This window comes from Ostrinia nubilalis, chromosome Z (genome assembly GCF_963855985.1).
Source record: "Ostrinia nubilalis chromosome Z, ilOstNubi1.1, whole genome shotgun sequence".
In the NCBI taxonomy this organism is placed as follows: Eukaryota; Metazoa; Arthropoda; class Insecta; order Lepidoptera; family Crambidae; genus Ostrinia; species Ostrinia nubilalis.
In genome coordinates this window covers 12,003,710-12,015,737 of record NC_087119.1, presented here as the reverse complement: position 1 = coordinate 12,015,737, position 12,028 = coordinate 12,003,710, and the positions used below count along the sequence as shown (strand labels likewise).

The window sequence follows — 12,028 nt, the reverse complement described above, 5'->3', positions numbered from 1 at the left end:
ATGTATGGATGGCCCCTTGTAAGAATATACATAATAATAAGTGCTATAAAAGTCAATAAAATAATCGTAAAGAATCGGTTACTGAAGACATAGATTCAGAGACGAAAATAATAACTATAAGATAAAGAAGATGTCCAAATGATCCCATTACTCCAATAGGAGTTAAACAAAATTTTAATTGACTTTTGTAACCAGACTGAATTTGACACAATTTGCAATACTTACTTGTAGTTGGGAGACTTGAAGAAGAATTAATTTGTTTCGTACTAGTACTCGAAGACTCGGGAGAAAACACTTCAGGGGTTGTGTTTTTTGAACGAGGTTCATTAGTTGCAGAATCCGTAGAAAACTCAACCGATGTTTTAGTAGCTGTTCAAAATATTAATGAGTGTGAGTAAACGAGGTGGTTTATACAGTGTGTCCGGGCATGTAGTGATCAAACTTTAAGGGCGTAATCTATGGATTCAAAGGGGCCTGACCCATTTCTCGAAAAATTACATAGATTTAATCCTTGTAATTTTGCGATATGTGTTATTGTATATGTTGTTATTTTTCTTATAATCATGTGCGACTTTTTTGTCGATAAAAATAGGTCTAGTTTTACCTAATTTCATATGTGCACTTTATCGTGACTCACACTGTATTATGTAAAGTGCCCCATAAGGGCTACCTTTTCTTTTTTATTATTTACCATATTTTGACGTTCATAAGTGCCACTTTTGGTCTAAACTGAATAAATATTTTTGATTGATTTTACTTTCAATGAATATTGACTCCATCACAACAGGATGTGTTTATTACCTGAACTGTTCACTGTAGAAAACACTTCAGGGCTTGTGTTTTTTGAACTAGGTTCATTAGTTGCAGAATCTGTAGAAGACTCAACCGATGTTTTAGTAGCTGTTCAAAATATTAATGAGTGTGAGTAAACGAGTCTTACTTTCAATGAATATTGACTCCATCACAACAGGATGTGTTTATTACCTGAACTGTTGGGATGTGCTCCAAAAGGATCATCGTAATTGAATCTTAACTTCTGTAGTTCTGGAATAAAATTATTCAGAAGTTATTAACACGTTCACTGAGTTATCGGGTCGAATCGACCTCACGTGCATCTATGTACCTAGTTTTCGGTGCGGCGCAAATAATGCTCGCTAAATGCTGGTGTGGGATGGATATATTCGGACTTTTCAGTAATACGAAAGAAATAAACATTGTTAAATGCAATTGTCTCGTCAAACAGTAAATATTTGTAAAAAAAACGTATCAGGTCCTTACAACCCGATGTTTTGTGCTTTTATCGGGTCTAATAAACCCGATAAACGCATTGAATTCTCATTATTTCTCCTGGTTAAGTCGAACGGGAAAGTTAGGCGAAGGGTCGAATAGATCCGATATAGCACCGACGAAAAGTCTTCTAAAAAGCTTGCCGCAGTGAGCGTGTTCAAAGTAGCCAGTTTTAATAATCTGATAGCATATAAATTAAAACACGTACCATCTACATTTTTTCTCCGTGAGTGTGCAGGGAAGTTTACTGAGCGTCTCCCTGTAGGTAAAATAAGTGTTACAAGAAAAACTAATGAGAACTAGCAAATACTTTTAGGTGTATTTTTTTTCAAACACAAATTACATTAATTAAGTGAAATCGCGAATAGTTCACATTCACAATCCACCTTCGACAAAAATCATACTGTCATACCATGAAATGGCAGATGCGGGACAATTTTTTTTAGAGTAAACTAGACTTGAAGTTCTGTGTCTTCACCTGTGAGTATGCTCATCGAAGTTTGGGCACCAAGCCAAGTGATGAATTTGAACATTTAATTGCCCAATTCAGAAGAAATCGTACAAAAGTAAGAAATTATCATTCGATGTAGAAAACGCCGATAGATTTATTCTAGTGGTTAACTAAATCCAGCTTCAGTTCTTTCTTTAGCTGCATCACTTACCATAAACAGGATTAAAACGTTGGTCTAGAAGTAAAATATGTCAATTTGAAACATTATGTCACATCGTATATTATAACCTATTTTGGACACGTTTGTACAAACCGTAATAATAGTAGTAATCTCTCGGTATTCGACGCCTGAATGGTTCTGAAAAATATCATCAATCATTTCAATGCACAAATTATCAAATTTCATTGCAGAATTTATTAGGTACACAAGAATTCTTACTGTAAGATCGTTGAAAATGTTCTCTATAAAAAGGTAATTCAGGTGGTGGCGTCAGACCATACTGGAACTGTTGTGGTGGAGTTATATGAGGACCTGGCAGGGTTGACAGAGGTACAGGTGAAGTCAATTGACCAGTGTAATGTTCCGTCCAACCCAAGTCTTGATGTTGCGGTATTGCTGCCTTGATACGCTTTTCTGCACTTTTTACTGCCATAAATTGTAACACAAAATATTCAATTCAATGCGCTTAAAATGAAACAGGTATTACTCGTATTAGATAGATAATAAAATGTTTAAATTATCTATAGGTATTCCGCTGTAACAACAACAAAAAAGGATAGCTTGATAGCATTCATTCATGGTGTATGGTTCAAGAAACGAAAGAGGAAGGGAAAGTGAAACAGTTTTATGCTGCTGCCTGCGAGAAGAATAATATGAAATGAGCACTAAGCAAACCTCTGGGAAATCCAACACCAGCGAAGCACAAAACGCACGATACATTGCAGTGATTGCAACTAGTACTCCCGAGCTTGAAGGTCCACCGACTTAACATCGCCAAAAATCCCCTCAAAAAGAATAAGCAAGTCCTGTAGGAGGTGCATATATTGAAGGCCTACAAAAATTCGGTCACTACAGGGAGGACAGCTGCCCCTCGCAGAAAAGGTATAAACTCGCCTAATCAATAAAATCAACAAAAGTGTAAATGGGGCTTTATGTGCTAACTTTTGAGTAAACCGCGCAATAGTCATGACCACACGATAAATGGATTTTGTATGCTCAGTGCACACAAATACGAGGGTGGTCTGAAAAGTTTCCGACCTCAACGTGAAGATGGCAGCACACATCAATTAAAGTCAGAGAATGTAATTGTGCATCTTTTGACAGCAACACTTCAAAGTTTCAGCCATTTTTGACGCGCGGTTTTTATTTGAAAGTCGTTTGAGTGAGTCGATGTGAGTATTTTTGTGAAATTGGAAAAAATCGAGTATCGAGCTGTCATAAAATATTTGTTTTTGGAAGGGAATACCCCTACGCAAATCAAAGATGAGTTAGATTCTGTGTACGGGGACTCTTCACCGTCATTTACCACAGTAAAATTTTGGGCAGCCGAATTTAAACGTGGCCGTAAGAGCTTGGGAGATGATGAACGTTCGGAACGTCCAAAAACTGTAACTACTGACGATAACATCGCTAAAGTTCACCAAATGGTGTTAGACGACCGCCGAATTAAAGTGAGAGAGATAGCAGAGGCAATGAAAATGTCCAAAGAACGTGTTTGTCACATATTAAATCAAGATTTAGGCATGAGAAAGCTGTCCGCGCGTTGGGTGCCGCGTTTGCTAACGTCAGACCAACGACGTGTTCGAATGAACATTTCCAATGCTCTGTTGGCGCAGTTTAGGCGCAACAAATCCGAGTTTTGGCGCCGACTAATTACTGTAGATGAGACTATGTAGAAAAATAAAAATAAATTTTAAGAAAAAAAAATCTTGTATCTATGTTAGGTCGGAAACTTTTCAGACCACCCTCGTATTTTATACGTACTTACGACGGATTACTAATGTTTGGCCAACAAACGTTTCCCAAATTATCACATCGCAAACAACGTTTCGCAAATTTTCATTTGGCAAATTCTCATTTGGCAAAACAACTTATTGCAAACTTTTAATTCGCAAATGTTATTTTTGGCATATTATTGTTTAGAAAATTATTGTTTGGCAAAGTATGTAAATGGCAAAAATATTTCACGATAAACTATTATTTACAAAACAATTTGATTGGTGCATAGAATGGAATACAAATTAGCTTGTGGTTATTATTTTGTTATTATTATAGTATTGTTATATTGTTTAGTGGGTAGTTAAAATAAAATTTGTTCTAATTTAATTTTCATATTTCATTCTTCTTATCGAAATTTCCAAATGATTCATTAACAATAGAGGTGATTCTAGCGCTCGGCGGCCGCTGCCGCGGCACGCTCGCTCCGTTCGCTCGCCTTCGCGCGTTAAGGGTCACTGTTCTAACCTAACCTACTATTTTCTGCAATACCTACTTTCTGCAACCATACTATTTTTTGCAATCTCTTTGTTTTACATAAAATTCTTGTGTAAACCACGATCATGTGCCTTATGATTTGTGGGTAACGGTAGGTAAGTATGTGAAGTGTCAATTTGACCAAACAAATTATTTGGGATATAATATTTGGCAAAATAAAACATTTGCTATATTATAAACATTTGCCAAGTAAAATTTGGCCAAATGAAAATTTGCCCAAATGAATTAGTTGCGAAAAGTACAGTTGCTAAAAGTTCATTTGGGAAATGAAACTTTGGCGATAAGTTGTTTGCGAAGTGAAATTTGGCGAAAAGTAATTTGGCCAAACGGAAGGATACCACTTAGAACTTTAATTACCTTTCTTGTTAAAAAATAATAAAAAAATATTATGGTGTTATTTTCAATAACTAATAATAATTTATTGTATGTTGACAAAGTAAAATTTTGTTTTGACCAACACCTTAGACTTAGCAATAATTGACATAAATATTACTTTACATAAAAATTGACATAAATATTACTTTACATAAAATTCGTAAACAGTAGGGTCTGGGATATACGCCCAAGCGGGATAGAGGTCTCGAATCGACTGCGTGAATACTAAGGTGCGCGAGTATGAGATTGTCTTATAATATGAATGCACTCCCCCCACACCACAAACTGCTACAAAACTGGCACGTGTGGTTGTGCGTAGTATCGATAATGACAGCAACAAGATAAGCAGGCGTGATTTTCATTCCTCTAAAACTTTGGATGTAACAAGTAAGTTTGTTTTATTTTAACTTCTAAGTAAAGGGTAGGGTGTGTAAATTGTTATCAGTTGAATTTTAATGATAAAATATTAGTATTTGACTTCCTTTTTATAGAAGGCGAGTAGGGATATGTGCCCCTATAAATTTTGGGATATATGCCCCTAAAGGCGTCTATCCATAGCTATATTTTAATGTTTATTATATGTTTCAGATTGAAAATGCCAACTGCGTGTCATTACTTGGACCGAGGAAGAAATACAAGATAGGCAAATTAGCGTCAATGATATATCCAGAAGACATGGAATACCAATTGCTTCATCCGATGGATCTTTCTAATGTTTTACCTAATTAGAATGCCTCTGGTAATGTAATTACCTAGATGAGGATTACGTTATTTCTAATTTACCTAGTACCTAATTTTATGGGTTAATTTGTTTTGTTTTTGGTACTTTGTTTTTGTGAACTTTGAAAATTGACAATAAATAACGAAAAAATAATAGTGTTGAATAAAATGTTAGTTTTCTTGCAAAAGGCATCAATCCCCTACCGAAAATATAGCCTGGGGCACATATTCGGCATTTGGGGCGTATATCCCGGTATGCAGTTTTAATTTCTACTCCAAATATACAGTTTATTTATAGATTACACTTCAAAAACAAAAAAACTTGATTAAATAAACGACCGATGTCAGAGCCCATATGAAAATCATGTGCGTATTTTTTGTCTCCTAATAAGGAGATATGCCTAAAATAATAAAGTGGGCATACCTATATCCCGGACTTACCCTATATGGTGATTCTTTCACGGAAGACGTCGTAATCAGCTTTGTTGAAGATCCTTGAAAGTTACTTTTAAGGTAGAACCATTTGCGGCAATTAGACCATACCTATTGTGTCATGTAGATGTATAATGTTCACCTTTTTAGAATAAATATAAAGAGCAGACATACAAAATCAAAAATATATCGTTGCTATGTATTAGTTGATGGAAATAATGGCAGACTAGACGCCATAAGACAAAACAGCAGCGGAAAATCTGACAAGAAAAAATCTGACCAGAAGTTGGGTACGCCTATGGTGTAATGAATTGAAATAAACGAAGGAAGGTGAAAGGCGAAAGAAAAAGATTTACCTACCTAGTCTGATTTAAAACCGCCCGTGCTCTAGAAAGACTACGTGTACTAGTTTTAATTACAAACTAGACTAGCTAGCTAGGGAGGTTAAATGAAAGTAAATTATAAAAACTTACATAAATTATTATTGCCTTGGCTGTCATTGAAGTTCGGTCCCATCGTTGTGGTTGCACAGGTTGACTGATCTTCAAAAATGGTATTATTGTTCTCCTCGTAATAAATTCCAGCGACATTTTCCCGTAAAGCCTTGATGTATTCTTTAAAGGTAAATTACCATTTCCAAGACGAACAGTTTGACTTATATTACTAATATCACAGAAGCACGAATCGTGATTTACTGAATTCATTCTAGTCCCTACCTGTTTTAAGTAAATCAACTAAAACTAGTGCTTCTTTTATACTGCTATCATCCGAATCGCTGGAAATATTCGCGCGAGCAACACAACAAATACATGAAATTATTAAAGATAAAAACTTTTTCCTGTGTAAAGTCATAACTAGAATTTCATTGTTTTGACGATAACACATAAGTAAACTTTATGGCCATGATAATATTTTCAATCTTTATTATTCCATAAACATAAGAATATAAACATACCTACATACGATATACTTTTTAATACGATTTCAATAAAAGTGATTTTTGTGCTGCGGTTCACTGATTTAAAAAAAAATACATTATGTGTGGTACGGCAATACCATAACGGACAAGACTGACAATGATTCTAGTCAATAAATGATTCTTCTAACTTATTTGTTATCCTTACTACGAATTAGAGATTGTCAGTGAAACGTTTATCATTTCCTTCCGAATCCTTTAAGAAATCCCAAGTGAGCTAGTTTTACTACCATGGTCTAAGTTTCGACTCCGAACTGTTGGACCGCACTGATTTGAAAACTAGATTATTGAGGTACTATGGCCAGTGTTGCCACCGTAGTGATTTTGTCACTAGATCTAGTGAATTTTAGGAATCGACAGTGATTTTGTAAAGAAAAAATCACAAAAAAAATATCTGATGATATCTAATGTTATTTTCCGAATGTTGTGTTTTGGATCCGGGTTAAAGTAAAATATATGTTACGGTCAAAGTGATAAATGTGAAAATTATGAATAATCGCCGGTTATTATGAATAATTACCGCATGATATGGTAAATGTGATTAATATGAGGTCATTTATGTGTGTATAAAACTAAATAGGCGGCTTAGGGGTGGCCCAAGGGCCACCCCCGCCGCACCTTAACCTATTTTTCACTTTAAATCAAAACATTATGTTATAGGCATCATGGAAAAGTAATATATTGCAAGTAATACATTATGCAAGAAACATTCCAAACTCATTATGCCAAATTATATTAATACATGATATCAAAACGTTCAAAAGTTTGGCTGTACACGAACACGTACACAAGATGTTGTTCTCTTTTATGAAATTTGTTAGTACTAAGGTTGAATTATTAAATAATCACTGTTAAATGTGATTAATTTATCACTTTCACCGCGACTGTCGGGAATTATTCATAATAACCGGTTATTATTAATAATTTTCAATTTATCACATTAACCGTAACATATACACCGCCAAGTAAAAATTACCTACAAATTATTCTCGTTTACAGCTTTTAATATAAAGGAACAAATTATTTAGGCACCTTAGAGTAAATTTTATGGAAAATCCAAATATACTGGTCATCACAAAAATCGGCCCACCTACGTTTTACAGCAAAACTCGTTTCTACTGACACAATCATGGTGAATCCTTAAAGAAAAACACATTTAATTTCTTAATAAACGAATAACATATACAATAATTGTGACTTGAAAAAAGACCTCACTTTGGGCTCAGCTCTGGGATCAATTAGACCAATTTTTATGGTTATAAAACCAAATAATGATCTCACGTGTCCTCTTTAACAGATGGATAGCGATTAATCTCAACTTAACACTTTTATAGCCATAAAAGTTGGCTCAAGCATAAAGCTACCTATTTTTTGAAGAAGTGACTCTGGATTCTTCTACAGACACATTTTTAGATAAAAACATTTCCTTTAATGAAATGAAGTTTAGAACTAGGCTTTTAAATGGTGCCAATATTGGTGGGAAGTGGGGATGCATAGGTTTAAAGTGCTTGTCGCGGGAGGGTCGATTTTTTGTGATGACCAGTGTATTTATTTATTATACCTTTATTAAGGCAATGCTACAATATTGTTAAATACCCAATGAACGACTGGCTCAAACTCAAAAGGGCTTGCACCCAGAGCCTTAAAGCACAATAATTAAAAAAATGAGCAATCGGTCAAATAGTGAGCCAAGGTCACCACGCGCGGGGTGGTCGCCAATTTGCGCGCGCGAACTCATATGAGAGGCTAAAACCTAACATTAGTAAAGTTAGTATTGCAGGCGAAAGTTGGAAGTATACTGCTTAACTGCTTATTGTAATTATTCAAGTCAAGATCTTAGTTTCCTTTGGGTTTTTGTGGAGTATTTATTTCCAATTGCCATGGACGACGTGCCAGTGAAAAAATACTTTTTATTCTCAAAAATATCGGCAAGAATGGGAAACTCAAGAAGAATTCAAAACTGGGTTACGGCCTGTAGCAAACGATCCTCAAAAAGCCTTTTGTACTTTGACCATTTTCTGCCGGCTTCTAAAATTAGTACAAATAAATTAAAAGTTGAAGGAATATTGTCTCTGTTCATTGTAGAACACCATTTAACTGAAGCTTTAAAAATGTATCACTAATTCAAAAAGTGTTATGGACATCACAATGCACAGAACGAAATGCAGCGCGGTAATAAATAATGTGTTAGCTCCAAACTCCACACTTCAAACAAATGCTATTCGATTATATTGGATCACAAAAGTCCACTGACCTCAGTGTATCAAAATTATTGGGCATAGTAATTCGATATTTTAGTTGCACGCAAAATAAAGTGGTATCTGCATTTCTAGCGTGGTTCTAATACCACTGAAGAACGCGGATGCTCGTGGAATGAGGGTTTTCGCGAATGAAAGATCCGCTAGACGGCGGGACGTGGATGTGGGGTCTGACTGCTGCGTGATTGGTGGATTTTGACATATCTGTCAATGTCATGTCAAAAATAACCAATCATGCAGCATTTGGACCTCGCGTCTACGTATTGCCATCTGGCGGATTCGCGAAAACCCTCATTGTTACTGCCTTGGTAAACTTACAAGCACATGGTATTCTATTGAAAAACTTAATTGGAATTGGAGTGGATAATGCCTCTGTCATGACGGGAGTCAATAACGGTGTACATAATATTTTAAAAACTGAATATGGCTCAACTAATTTAATTCTAGTCAGATGTGTTTGCCATTCATTGCAATTGGCAGTGTCAGTCACATGCATCCGAGCAAACATTACCGCGAAACATAGTTTCTCATTAGAGAAACCTATAATTGGTTCTCACATTCACCCAAATGCAGTCATGAGTACAAAGATATACAGGGTGTCCCGTAATGTAACGTCAAGCCGGAACTGGGTGTTGAGGAAAGTTGTGCTGGTTATCAGAAAAATATTAAAAAAAATCTATGTGGCATATTTTCAAAATTATAGGCATTTAAAAAAAATCTAAAAATTCTACTCCAGGTGACGCGATGACGGTCCTTTTACTCGTGTTGCCACAAATCTTCACTTTTTCCAATTTTTTTTTTGTTATGTAACCCTGAATAATGCTTCTCTAAATTGTTATCAAAATTACAAAACCAGCTGCTCCAGCTTGGATGAAAAAAATACATTATGCCCAAAAAAATTTTCAAAATAAAAATTTTGCCTAGTTTAAACTGACTGTACTGAAAAAAAAGTACTACGCGAGTGTGGCAAGTGACGTCATAATTTGGCGCATTTAGTAAGGATTCCAAAATGGTATAACACTTTGTAAAATCTTGCTGTAATTGTCGACAATTTTTGTTTATTGGAAATAATCCCGTTTTTAACTTTATCTACCTTGGTTAAAAATATTATTCTAATGTGCCCAAAATTCAAGTTTCTGGCTTAAGTGAGGCGGAGAAGCCATTTTAAAAGGTATGAGCGGAACGGAGAGGGCCATCTTACCAAGCAGGGATGTTATGGATATCCGTAACCGTAACCGAAACTATCGGATATCCGAAATAAAAAAATATCCATAACCGTAACCGAAACTGATTCAAAAGTTACGGATAGTTTCGGATAAAGGCGGAGTCTAAGGGTACAATTCCAAACTGCAAAACTCTATGAAATCTGCAGTATACACGCCGCAGCTGCAATGCCGCGCTGCCGATTTCATAGTTTGGCAGTTTGCGGTTGCAGTTTGCGGTCTGCGGCCCGTCTTGGAATTGTACCTTAAATCTTAATATTTGTTACCAACTTGTCTGGCATTCGCTGGCACCATCTAATATGCCAGCCTGTTTTACGTTCATCATACATAGGTGTCGTCTTAGTTGGTACATAAAGTAGCTATGTGGGTCACGCTCACGCAGCATCTTGCTATTTGTATTACCTACATTTTTGAAATTCTAATAATTCCGTAACCGAAATTATCCGAAACTTTCGGATAATCTGAAATGATTTCATATCCGTGACCGTAACCGAAACCGGTATAATATTATTCTAATATCTGTAACCGTATCCATAACCGAAACTTCATATCCTTATTATCCCTGTTACCAAGTACAAGTGCAGGCAGAGCAGGTAGTAAAGGCGCGCGCGCACGGGTGACTCTTGTCACAGTATGTCAACTACTAATTACTGTCATGGTGACAAAAGTTTCTGTGACTGACTGTACGGTAGTCAGTCACAGAAACTTGAATTTTGGGCACATTAGAATAATAATTTTTAACCAAGGTAGATAAAGTTAAAAACGGGACTATTTCCAAAAAACCAAAAATTGTCGACAATCACAGCAAAAATTTACCAAGTGTTATACCATTTTCGAATCCTTACTAAATGCGCCAAATTATGACGTCACTTGCCACACTCGCGTAGTACATTTTTTTTTCAGTACAGTCAGTTTAAACTAGGCAAAATTTTTATTTTGAAATTTTTTTTGGGAATAATGTATTTTTTTCATCCAAGCTGGAGCAGCTGGTTTTGTAATTTTGATAACAATTTAGAGAAGCATTATTCAGAGTTACATGGGTGGTTCTACTTTTAGAGTCCATCACAAAAATAAGGTTGTCCCCACAATAACGAAGGTTAATACTATAATACACAATGAAGAAACTATCATTTATTTTATTTAAATAAAGTTAATAACACCTGTTTAGATTATCTAGTTACACTAAGTTTCAATTACAATTTAACTGTGTTAAAAAAATGACTTCAAACTATTACAACAAAGCTAAAACGGCATGTCCCCATTAGGTGTTGCTTAGAACTATTACGTTTTTTAGAAATAATTTGTTGAAGCCACACAATTATTTTTAAATAAAAAGAGATATACATTGTTAAACATGGTAACTACAAAGTTTAATTTTATTTATCTGTAAAAATATATTTTTTTGGTGTGACGAAAGATTGTCCCGAAAATTAGAGTATCCATCGTCACGAACAGTCAAATATTAAAATAAGTTCTTAAAAAATACGTGAGTAGATCACGTTTTTTAGTAAAACGAAAGGCCATAGACCATAGAGTATAGAACAAAACTCAAATCAAGTGTTTAACATAGCCAGCTCGTCACTTCTTTTACATCAAGCACGAAAACGGGCGGCGTGTGTTTATTGGGCGTATCCTTAGTCACAGCGGTTTTTGGTATTTATTTATCGAATTTTAAATTGTTTTACTGTAAACATGATTTGTTTTTATGTAATCTTTAAGATAAAGTATAGTTTTCGATCCAAATTATCGTTATTTACGATTATTATTGATCTTTTTGGAAAATTGTATACTTCGTCACACGTATCCTTCGTA

The 12,028-nt window shown here is 35.2% G+C and overlaps 2 long non-coding RNA genes across 2 annotated transcripts; both read right to left on the bottom strand.

Annotated features, from left to right (window-relative positions):
* Nucleotides 1–231: 231 nt before the first annotated feature.
* LOC135086581 (uncharacterized) lies at nucleotides 232–1,567 on the bottom strand. Its single transcript, XR_010260532.1, has 4 exons — nucleotides 1,496–1,567; nucleotides 985–1,044; nucleotides 802–900; nucleotides 232–369 (listed from the first exon to the last, which is right to left on the bottom strand). It is a non-coding gene; the product is annotated as an uncharacterized LOC135086581 (long non-coding RNA).
* A 616-nt stretch (nucleotides 1,568–2,183) lies between these two features.
* Nucleotides 2,184–6,640, bottom strand: LOC135086498 (uncharacterized). The gene is made up of 3 exons (XR_010260508.1): nucleotides 6,476–6,640; nucleotides 6,233–6,373; nucleotides 2,184–2,384 (listed from the first exon to the last, which is right to left on the bottom strand). It is a non-coding gene; the product is annotated as an uncharacterized LOC135086498 (long non-coding RNA).
* Nucleotides 6,641–12,028: the final 5,388 nt, after the last annotated feature.